The sequence below is a fragment of the Rattus rattus genome, chromosome 11, assembly GCF_011064425.1.
Source record: "Rattus rattus isolate New Zealand chromosome 11, Rrattus_CSIRO_v1, whole genome shotgun sequence".
In the NCBI taxonomy this organism is placed as follows: domain Eukaryota; kingdom Metazoa; phylum Chordata; class Mammalia; order Rodentia; family Muridae; genus Rattus; species Rattus rattus.
Window position 1 is genome coordinate 19647147 of NC_046164.1, and position 12136 is coordinate 19659282.

The following is a 12136-nucleotide window of genomic DNA, read 5'->3' on the forward strand; positions in this document are numbered from 1 at the left end:
CAGATAAACCAGGTAAACAAACCCCATAACTCCTAAGGAAATAGAAGCAGTCATTAAAGGTCTCCCAACCAAAAAGAACCCAGGTCCAGACGGGTTTAGTGCAGAATTCTATCAGACATTCATAGAAGACCTCATACCAATAATATCCAAACTATTCCACAAAATTGAAACAGATGGAGCACTACCGAATTCCTTCTATGAAGCCACAATTACTCTTATACCTAAACCACACAAAGACCCAACAAAGAAAGAGAACTTCAGACCAATTTCCCTTATGAATATCGACGCAAATACTCAATAAAATTCTGGCAAACCGAGTCCAAGAGCACATCAAAACAATCATCCACCATGATCAAGTAGGCTTCATCCCAGGCATGCAGGGATGGCTTTGTATACGGAAAACCATCAATGTGATCCATTATATAAACAAACTGAAAGAAGAAAACCACCTGACCATTTCATTAGATGCTGAGAAAGCATTTGAAAAATTCAACACCCATTCATGATAAAAGTCCTGGAAAGAATAGGAATTCTAGGCCCATACCTAATCATAGTAAAAGCCATATACAGCAAACCAGTTGCTAACATTAAACTAAATGGAGAGAAACTTGAAGCAATCCCACTAAAATCAGGGACAAGACAAGGCTGCCCACTCTCTCCCTACTTATTCAATATAGTTCTTGAAGTTCTAACCAGAGCAATCAGAAAACAAAAGGAGGTCAAGGGGATACAGATCAGAAAAGAAGAAGTCAAAATATCACTATTTGCAGAGATATGATATGATATATTTAAATGATCCCAAAAAGTTCCACCAGAGAACTACTAAAGCTGATAAACAACTTCAGCAAAGTGGCTGGGTATAAAATTAACTCAAATAAATCAGTAGCCTTCCTCTACACAAAAAGAGAAACAAGCTGAGAAAGAAATTAGGGAAACGACACCCTTCATAATAGACCCAAATAATATCAAGTACCTCGGTGCGACTTTAACCAAGCAAGTAAAAGATTTGTACAATAAGAACTTCAAGACTCTGAAGAAAGAAATTGAAGAAGACCTCAGAAGATGCAAAGATCTCCCATGCTCATGGATTGGCAAGATTAATATAGTAAAAATGGCCATTTTACCAAAAGCGATCTACAGATTCAATGCAATCCCCATCAAAATACCAATCCAATTCTTCAAAGAGTTAGACAGAAAAATTTGCAAATTCATCTGGAATAACAAAAAATCCAGGATAGCTAAAACTATCCTCAACAATAAAAGGACTTCAGGGGGAATCACTCTCCCTGAACTCAAGCAGTATTACAGAGCAATAGTGATAAAAACTTCATGTTATTGGTACAGAGACAGACAGATAGACCAATGGAACAGAATTGAAGACCCAGAAATGAACCCACACACCTATGGGAACTTGATTTTTAATAAAGGAGCCAAAACCATCAAATGGAACAAAGATAGCATTTTCAGCAAATGGTGCTGGTTCAACTAGAGGTCAACATGTAGAAGAATGCAGATCGATCCATGCTTATCACCCTGTACAAAGCTTAAGTCCAAGTGGATCAAGGACTCCACATCAAACCAGATACACTCAAACTAATAGAAGAAAAACTAGGGAAGCATCTGGGAACACATGGGCACTGGAAAAATTTCCTGAACAAAACACCAATGGCTTTTGCTCTAAGATCAAGAATCGACAAATGGGATCTCATAAAACTGCAAAGCTTCTGTAAGGCAAAGGACACTGTAGTTAGGACAAAATGGCAACCAACAGATTGGGAAAAGATCTTTACCATTCCTACAACAGATAGAGGCGTTACATCCAAAATATACAAAGAACTCAAGAAGTTAGACTGCAGGGAGACAAATAACCCTATTAAAAAATGGGGTTCAGAGCTAAACAAAGAATTCACAGCTGAGGAATGCCGAATGGCTGAGAAACACCTAAAGAAATGTTCAACATCTTTAGTCATAAAGGAAATGCAAATCAAAACAACCCTGAGATTTCACCTCACACCTGTGAGAATGGCTAAGATTAAAAACTCAGGTGACAACAGATGCTGGTGAGGATGGGGAGAAAGAGGAACACTCCTCCATTGTTGGTGGGATTGCAGACTGGTACAACCATTCTGGAAATCAGTCTGGAGATTCCTCAGAAAATTGGACATTGAACTGCCTGAGGATCCAGCTATACCTCCCTTGGGCATATACCCAAAAGATGCCCCAACATATAAAAAAGACACGTTCTCCACTATTTTCATAGCAGCCTTATTTATAATAGCCAGAAGCTGGAAAGGACCCAGATGCCCTTCAACAGAGGAATGGATACAGAAAATATGGTACATCTACACAGTGGAATATTATTCAGCTATCAAAAACAATGACTTTATGAAATTCGTAGGCAAATGGTTGGAACTGGAAAATATCATCCTGAGGGAGGTAACCCAATCACAGAAAAACACACATGGTATGCACTCATTGATAAGTGGCTATTAGCCCAAATGCTTGAATTACCCTAGATGCCTAGAACAAATGAAACTCAAGACAGATGATCATAATGTGAATGCTTCACTCCTTCTTTAAAAGCGGAACAAGAATACCTTTAGCAGGGAATAGAGAGGCAAAGATTAAAACAGAGACTGAAGGAACACCCATTCAGAGCCTGCCCCATATGTGTCCCATGCATATACAGCCATCCAATTAGACAAGATGGATGAAGCTAAGAAGTGCAGGCCGACAGGAGCCGGATGTAGATCGCTCCTGAGAGACACAGCCAGAATACAGCAAATACAGAGGCGAATGCCAGCAGCAAACCACTGAACTGAGAACAGGACCTCCGTTGAAGGAATCAGAGAAAGAACTGGAAGAGCTTGAAGGGGCTCGAGACCCCATATGTACAACAATGCCAAGCAACTAAAGCTTCCAGGGACTAAGCCACTACCTAAAGACTATACATGGACTGACCCTGGACTCTGATCTCATAGGTAGCAATGAATATCCTAGTAAGAGCACCAGTGGAAGGGGAAACCCTTGGTCCTGCTAAGACTGAACCCCCTGTGAACTAGATTGTTCGGGGGATGGCAGCAATGGGGGGAGGATGGGGAGGGGAACACTCATAAAGAAGGGAGCGGGAGGGATTAGGGGGATGTTTGCCCGGAAACCGGGAAAGGGAATAACACTTGAAATGTATATAAGAAATACTCAAGTTAATACAAAAAAATGTTATTGAAATTTTTGTTAATTGAATTAAATCTGTAGTTTACTTTTGATAATATAACTTTTTTACAATATTAAATTTTATAATCCAGTAAAAAAAAAAAAAAAAAAAAAAAAAAAAAAAAAAAAGAATGGATCGATTTGCATTTCCTCTGTATGATGACTTCCAGCTGAAACAGTGCCATTTGGTAAAACTGCTGTCTTTTTTTCTATTGGATGGTTTTAGCACCTTTGCACCTTTGTCAAAGATCAAGTGACCATAGGTGTGTGGGTTCATTTCTAAGTCTTCAATGCTATTGCACTGAGCTACCTTCCTGTCTCTTTACCAATACTATACAATTTTATCACTATTAATCTTTAATACAGTTTAAGGGTAGGGCTGGTGATTCCCCATGAATACTTTTATTTTTGAGGATAGTTTTTACTCTCCTGAGTTTTTTGTTATTCCAAATGAATTTGAAATTGCTCTAACTCTGGGAAGAATTGAGTTGGAATTTAGATGGGGAATAGCTTTGAATGTATAGATTGCTTTAGGCAAAATGACCATTTTTACTATATTAATTATCCATGTACTGAGATCTTCAATTTCTTTCCTAAAAGACATGAAGTTCTTGTCTTACATATTTTTCACTTACTCAATTAGTCTCATTGAGGTATTTTATGTTATTTGTGACTATTATGAAAGCTGTTACTTTCCTAATTTCTTTCTCAACCTGTTTATCCTTTGAGTAGGGGAAGGCTACTGTTTGTTTGTGTTAAGTTTGTACACAGCCGTTTTGCTGAAGTTGTTTATGAGGCTTAGTAGTTCTCGGTTGCAACTGTAGGGTCACTTAATTATACTATCACATCATCTGCAAATAGTGATATATTTACTTCTTCCTTTCCAATATTATCCCTTTCATCTCCCTTTGTGTTCTGATTGTTCTGGCTAAAACTTCACATGCTATATTGAATAGGTAGGAAGAGAGTGGGCAGACTTGTGTAGTCCCTGATTTTAGTGGAATTGCTTCAAGTTTCTTTCCTTTTAGTTTGATGTTGGCTACTGGTTTGCTACATACTTCTTTTACTATGTTTAGGAATTGACCTTGATTTCCTGACCTCTCCAGGACTTTTATGATGTGGGTGTTTTGAATTTGGTAAAATGCTTTCACAACACCTAATGAAATTATCACTTTTTCCCTTTGAGTTTATGTACACAGTGGATTACCTTGATGGATTTCAATATATTTAACCATCCCTGCATCCCTGGGATGAAGCCTACTTGAACCTGATGTTTATTTTTGTATTCAATTTGTAAGAACTTGAATATTTTTGCGAGGATATTCATAAGGGTAATTGGTTTGAAATTCTCTTTCTTTGTTGAGTGTTTGAGTGTTTTAGGTATAAGCATAATTGTGACATCATAGAAGGAAATGGATAGTGTTCCTTCTGTTTCTATTTTGTGGGATAGTTCGGACAGTATTGGTATGAGGTCTTCTATGAAGGTCTGATAGTATTCTGCATTAATCCCATCTTTTCCTGCGTTCTTTTAGTTGGCCGATTTTTAACAACTGCTTCTATTACTTTAGGAGTTATGGGGTTTTTCAGATGGTTTATCTGTTCCCAATGTAACTTTGGTACCTGGTATTTATTGAGAAATTGTCCATTTCCTCCAGATTTTTGGTTTTGTTGAATATAATCTTTTGTAGTATGAGCTGATGTTGTTTTGAATTTTCTCAGATTCTGTTGTTGTCTCCATTTTCATTTCTGACTTTGTTAATTCGGATACACTCTCTGTGCCCTTTGATTATTCTGGCTAAGATCTTCTGTATCTTGTTAATTTCACAAGGAACCAGCTCTTGGTTTTATTGACTCTTTGTATAGTCCTTTTTGTATCTACTTGATTGATTTCAGTCAGTCCTGAGTTTGATTATTTCCTGACTTTTACTCTTCTTGCATATATTTGCTACCTTTTTTCTAGCGCTTTTAGGTGTGCTGTCAAACTGCTACTGCGTCATCTCTCCTGTTTCTTTTCAGAAGCACTCAGAGTTTTCCTCTTAGCACTGCTTTCATTGTGTCCCATAAGTTTGCATATGTTATGCCTTCATTATCATTAAATTCTAAATAGTCTTTCATTTCTTTCTATATTTATTCTTACACCCAGCTATCATAGAGTAGAGTGTTGTTCAACTTCCGTGTACATGGGGACTTTCTGTTATATTTGTTGTTATTGAAGACCAGCCATAGTCTATTGTGATCTGATATAATGCATGGGATTATTTCAATCTTCATGTATCTGTTGAGGCCTGTTTATGACTGACTATATGGCCAATATTGGAAAAGGTACCATGAGGTGCTGAGTAGAAGATATTTATATATATATATATATATATATATATATATATATATATATATGGAAGAAATGTTCTGTTAAATCCATTTGGTTTATATCTGTCAGTTTCTCTATGTCTCTGTTCAGTTTCTGTTTCCCAATCTTTCCTTTGATGAGAGTGGAGTGTTGAAATCTCCTACTATTATTGTGTAAGGGGCAATGTCTGCTTTGAGCTTTAGTAAAGTTACTTTTATGAATGTAGGTGTCCTTGAATTTGGAGCATAGATATTTAGGATTGAGAGTTCACATTAATGGATTTTTCTTTTGACGGATATGGTGTCCTTCCTTATCATTTTTGATACTTTTGGTTGAGCAGCGATTTTATTCAATATTAGAATGACTATTCCAGCTTTCTTCTTCAGAACATTTGCTTGTAAAATTGTGTTCCTGCCTTTTACTCTGAGGAAGTGTTTGTCTGTGTCTCTGAGGTGTATTTCTTACATGCAGCAAGATGTTGGGTCCTGTTTACGCCTACAGTCTTTTAGTGTATGTCTTTTTATTGGGTAATTGATTCCATTGTTCTTAAGAGATATTGAGGGATAGTGATTATTGTTTCCTGTTGTTTTTGTTATTAGAGGTGGACAATGGGTCTTTTTTAGTTTTTTCATTTTATTTTTTTTATTCATTTTTTTTTGTTGTGTGTCTCTTGAATTTGTTCCAAGAAGATATTTTTCTGACTTTTTCTAAGGTATAGTTTCACTCCTTGTTTTAGAGTTTTCCATCTATTATACTTTGGAAGGCTAGATTTCTAGAAAGATATTGTGTAAATTTGGTTTTGTTATGGGATACCTTTGCTAGACATTTTACACTCTTATTACTCTTTATAATGAAAAAACTTCATTTCATTCATTCTTTGTATTACTGTTTAATTGATTTCAGCCCTGACTTATTATTCCTTTTGATCTGAGTCTTTCATTTGCTTTTGCATATCCAAGGTCTTTAAATGCACTAGAATATTATTGATACTCAATCTCTTGTGAATTTTTATATTGACAGTATAAATATTTTTGTTTATAACTACTTTTATTTTTTTCCCATAGATATCTTTACTCTTCTTTTGTATGTATATCTTACATACTGTGGAAAGGATAGTACTGAAATCACTCAGTCCAACTCTGTTGGGATTAATCTACTCTTTTAGATTCCTGTAGTGGTTTGAAATTTTTTTTATTTTTAATATAAAACTGAGCTTTTCTGTTTCATGAATATAACCTTATGCTATTAATATCTCCCTATTTGATTTTTTCCTAATGAGTATTAAATATTATTTTACATCTTCTCATTAATTTTTATATGAAGTTTATTTATCTGCATCAGAATAGAAACACCTGCTCGCATCTTTGTTCTATTTAGTTGAAATATCTTTTTGTCTTCTTTAACTACAACACGGAATCTATCATTAATAGTGAAGGGTGTTTCTTAGCAGCATGAAAAAAAAAAAGAATAGATTTTTATTTGTCATCTTGCCAGCTAGAAAATGTGTTTTACTAGGAACTTTATAAAATTGATATTGAAAATTATTGAACAATATTTTTTAATCTATGCTTTCTTGTGCTGTGATATTTTCTTGGCACTCTTATTCTTAACTGTCTGAAACTTTGGGCCTTTTGGGCATATTTATTTTCCTTTTCAGAATAAGTTTATATTCTCATATCTCCTATAGCAATGTTTTATGGAGGCAAACCCCTTGAATCTCTTCTTGTATTTTTTTCTCTTTCGATTATAGCTGATAGTTATGATTGTCGTAAAACTTTGTTTTTCTTCATAGGGTTAATTGCTTCTCAGATTTCCCACTCACTCCTTATCTATTCAATAGAGAACTTGAAGTTCTAACTCAAGCATTAGACAACAAAAGGAGGTCAAAGTAATATAAATTGGATATGAAGAAAGTGAAATATCACTATAAGCGGATGATATGATAAAATACGTAAATGACCAAAAAATTCCACCAGAGATGTCCTACAGCTGATAAAGAACTTTAGCAAAGTGGCTAGATATAAATTAACTCAAACAGATCAATAACCATCCAGTACGTACACAATAAATAGGCTAGAAAGAAATTAAAGAAATCACAGCCTTCACAATAGCCACAGATAGTAGAAAATGCCTGGCTGTGAGTCTAAAGCAATGAATAAAATATCTGTATGACAAGAAATTCAAGTCCCGGAAGAAAGAAATTTGAGAAGATTTAAGAAGATGGAAATATCTACCAAGTTTATGGGTTGAGAGGAATGATATATTAAAAATTTCCACCTTGCTGACATCAATTTATAGACTCTATCTAATCCCCATCAGAATTCCAACTTACTCAGATCTCTGGGGTTCATTGTACTATTAGGACAAACTCTGGGCAATTATTTTTCATATAACTGGAAGCAATAATTAATAAACAGATTAATACCCAAATCAATATTTTATCACTTAACAACTTATGCTGTCTGCATTCTCTTTTTGTATTATGGATGTATGTATGTATGTTCATTGCACTCATGTTATTGTGAGTGAATATATTTAAGGGTAGGCTCTCTTTTGCCACAGAGACATGTGGAAGTTAGGTAACAACCTTAATTTTCATCCTCTCTTTCTAACTTGCTAGAGACATGGTTTCTTGTTGTTTGTGTAAGTGTATATCAGGATGATTATGTTGAAATGTTCTATTTCTGTCTCTTATATTGTAGAGTTCTGCCATTATAAATACATGCACAAGTCATTGTGGTGACTTAATCATGGTTACCACAGCCGTAATAAAATCCTATGACAAGGAGCAACCTGGGAAAGAAGTGATAGGAGGAAAATTATAATTATACATAAAAGACACAAAAACCCAAACAAAAAAAAAAACAAACAAACAAAGAAAATAAAAAACAAAGAGAGAGAACTTCAGACCAATCTCCCTTATTAACATCATTTCAAAAATACTCAATAAAATCTTGCCAACCAAATGCGTAAGATCACCTCAAAAAGATCATCTGTCATGATCAAGTAGGCTTCATCCCAGGGATGAAAGGATAGTTCAATGTATGGAAATCCACCAACATAAACTGCTATATAAACAAACTGAAAGACAAAAACCACATGATCATATCATTAGATGCTGAGAAAGCATTTGACAAAATTCAACACCTCTTCATAATAAAAGTCTTAGAAAGATCAGGAAATCAAGGCCCACACCTAAACATATTAAAAGCAATATACAGCAAACCAGTAGCCAACATCAAACTTAATAGTATGAAACTTGAAGCAATCCCACTAAAAGCAGGGACTAGACAAGACTGTCCACTCTCTCCAACCTATTCAATATAGTAATTGAAATCCTAGCTGGAGAAATTAAACAACACTACAACAACAACAATAACAACAACAACAACACAGCAACAAAAACATCAAGTGATACAAATTAGAAAGGAAGAATTCAAAATATTGTTATTGGTAGATGATATGATGGTAGAATTAAATTACCCGAAAAATTCCACCAGCTGATAAACAACTTCAGCATAGTGACTGGATATAAAATTAACTCAAACAAATTATTAACCTTACTCTATTCAAAGGATAAACACTGAGAAGAAATTTAAGGAAACAACATACGTCAAAATAGTCACAAATAATATAAAATACCTTTACGTGACTCAAACCAAGCAATTGAAAAATTGTATGAGGAGAACTTCAAGTCACTGAAGAAAAAAAATTAAAAAGATCTCAGAAGATGTAAAGACCTCCTATATTCATGGATTGGCACGAATAATGTAGTAAAAATAGCCATTTTGCCAAAACCAATCTACAGATTCAATGCAATCCCCATCAAAATTCCAACTCATTTTTCCACAGAATTTGAAAGACCAATTTGTAAATTCACTTGCAATAACACATACACAGAAAAAAAAAAAAGGAGAGCAGAAAACTATCATCAACAGTAAAAGAACTGCTGGCAAAATTAACATCCCAAACCTCAAGTTGTATTACTGATTGACCGTGATAAAAACTCTATGGTATTGGTACAGAGACAGGCATGTAGGTCAGTTGAATACAGCTGAAGACCTAGAAATGTACCCACATATCTCTGGTCACTTAATCTTTAAGAAAGTATCTAAAAGCATCCAGTGGATAAAGAGCATTTTTTTTCAATTGTCATTGGTTGAATTGGCAGTCAGCATGTAGAAGAGTGCAAGTCAATCCATTCTTAGGATCTTGTATGAAACTCAAGTCCAAGTGGATGAAGGACCTCCACATAAAACCTGATACACTGAAACTAATAGAAGAAAAAGAAGGGAAGAGCCTGGAACACACAGGCTCAGCAGAATATTTCTTGAGGAGAACACCAATGTCATATGCTCTAAAATCAAGAAACTACAAATGGGACCTCATAAAATTGCAAGGCTTGAGTAAGGTCAAAGGACACTGTTAATAGGACAAAAGGGCAACTGACAGCTTGGGAAAAGATCTGTCCCAATCCTACATCTTGACAGAGGACTATGATCCAGTATTTAGGCAGAACTCAAGACACTAGTTGCCAGAGAGTCATATAGCCCTATTAAGAGAAAGTGGGTAACAAAGCTAAACAATGATTTCTGAGGTTCAGAACATTGAATGACCAAGAATAAACTAAAGATATGTTCAACATCTTTAGTCCTCAGGAAAATGCAAATCAAAACAACCATGAGATTTCATCTCACTCCAGTCAGAATGGCTAAGATCAAAAACTCAGTGCACAAAGGATGCTGGCAAGGATGTGGAGAAATAAGAGGATTCCATTTATTGGTGGGATTGCAAGCTGGAACAAACCACTCTGCAGATCAGTCTGGGGATTTGTTCGAAAATGGAGAGGAGAATCCTGCTTTACCACTTCTGGCCATATACAAAATAAACGATGCTATAAAATATAACATAAACACATGCTCCACTATCATTATTGCAGCCTTATTTATTACAATCAGAATCTGGAAAAAATCCAGATGTTCTTCAGCAGAGGAATGCATACAGAAAATGTTTTACATTTACACAATGGATTACTACCCAGCTATTGAAGACAGTGACTTGCTGAAATTCTTAGGAAAATAGATAGGAATAGAAAATATCCTGAGTAAGGTAACTCAATCACAAAAGAACACCCATGGTATGTAGTCTCTGATAAACGGATATTATCCCCAGAGTTCAGATTATCTAAGATAAAATACACGGACCATATGAAGCTCAAGATGTTGGAAAACCAAAGAGTAGATGCTTCGGTCCTTCTTAGAAAGAGAACAAAATATTACCAGGAAGAAATACAGAGATAAAGAATGTAGCAGAGCCTGAGGGAAAGGTAATCCAGAGAAGGCCCCACCCAAGGAGCCCTCCTTTATACTGTCATCAAACCCAGACAATTATTTTGATTCAAAGAAATTCATGCTGATTAGAGCCTGATATAGCTATCTCCTCTCAAGAGAATCTGCCAGAGCCTGAGAACTACAGAGTCTGTTGTTGTCAAACAACCATTGGACTGAAAACCCCCCAATGGAGGAGTTCATAAAAGGACTGAAGGAGCTGAAGTGATTTTGAACCCCATAAGAAGAACAATATCAACCAACCAGAGCCCCCAATGCTGTCAGAGACTAAGCCACAAACCAAAGAGTACACACTCCAGTCATATACATAGCAGAGGATGACCTAATCAGGCACCAATAAGAGTAGTGGCTTTGGCCTTGTGAAGGCTCAAAGCTCCAGTGTAGCCAAATGCTAGGGTAGGGAAATGTTAGGGACACTCTTATAAAGGTAGGGTGAGAGGGAAAAGGATAGGGGTATTTCAGAGGAGAAATTGGAAAAGGGAATAACATTTGAAATATAATTAAAAAAATATCCTATAAAAAATGTTTTCCAAGCTTGCTATGTTATTCTAGACCAATTAGCCAATGACACACAAATTTGAATATAGCACCAATTGCATTTTATGGAGGGCTCAAAATTACTTGTATAAGTTATATTTTTATAAAATCACTATTAGGAATTCTGAAATCACCATTTTGTCTACAAAACTTTACTATATGAGAGTAAATCTATATATTGATCTGCAGAATACCAACCCAATATTCTGGGTTTATTAGCCGGGAATCATTAGGATATATAATAGTAAGAGAAAAAAGTGACCTCAACAAAAAGAGTGAGTTCTGGGATGAAGTAGCTTGGTAACTCACCTCAGAGCTCACCATTTGTAGGCCGTGAAACATGGTGGTTCATTACAGAAATGTCTTTATCCTTTCCTAGATGGATTCTAATAATTTTTTCCTTTTCTTTTCCATATTTTTCTTTTCCTTCCTCTCCCAGCCCAATTCTCTACTTCTCTTGTTCTTGTCTTTTTCATTTGTTTTACTTTTCAATATAGAATATATCTAGGCAGTTTTAGAGTGGCCTTAAGCTCCCAGTCCTTCTATGTCACTTTCTACAAGTGTAATGAGCCATACTTAGCCCAAGAAATCTCTGCTATAATTTTCATACAACAAAATAGTGTTGCACAAAGTACCCAGAGTAACACCAGAGAGGAAGGAGAGTAGAAATAATATTTTATATCTCACACAT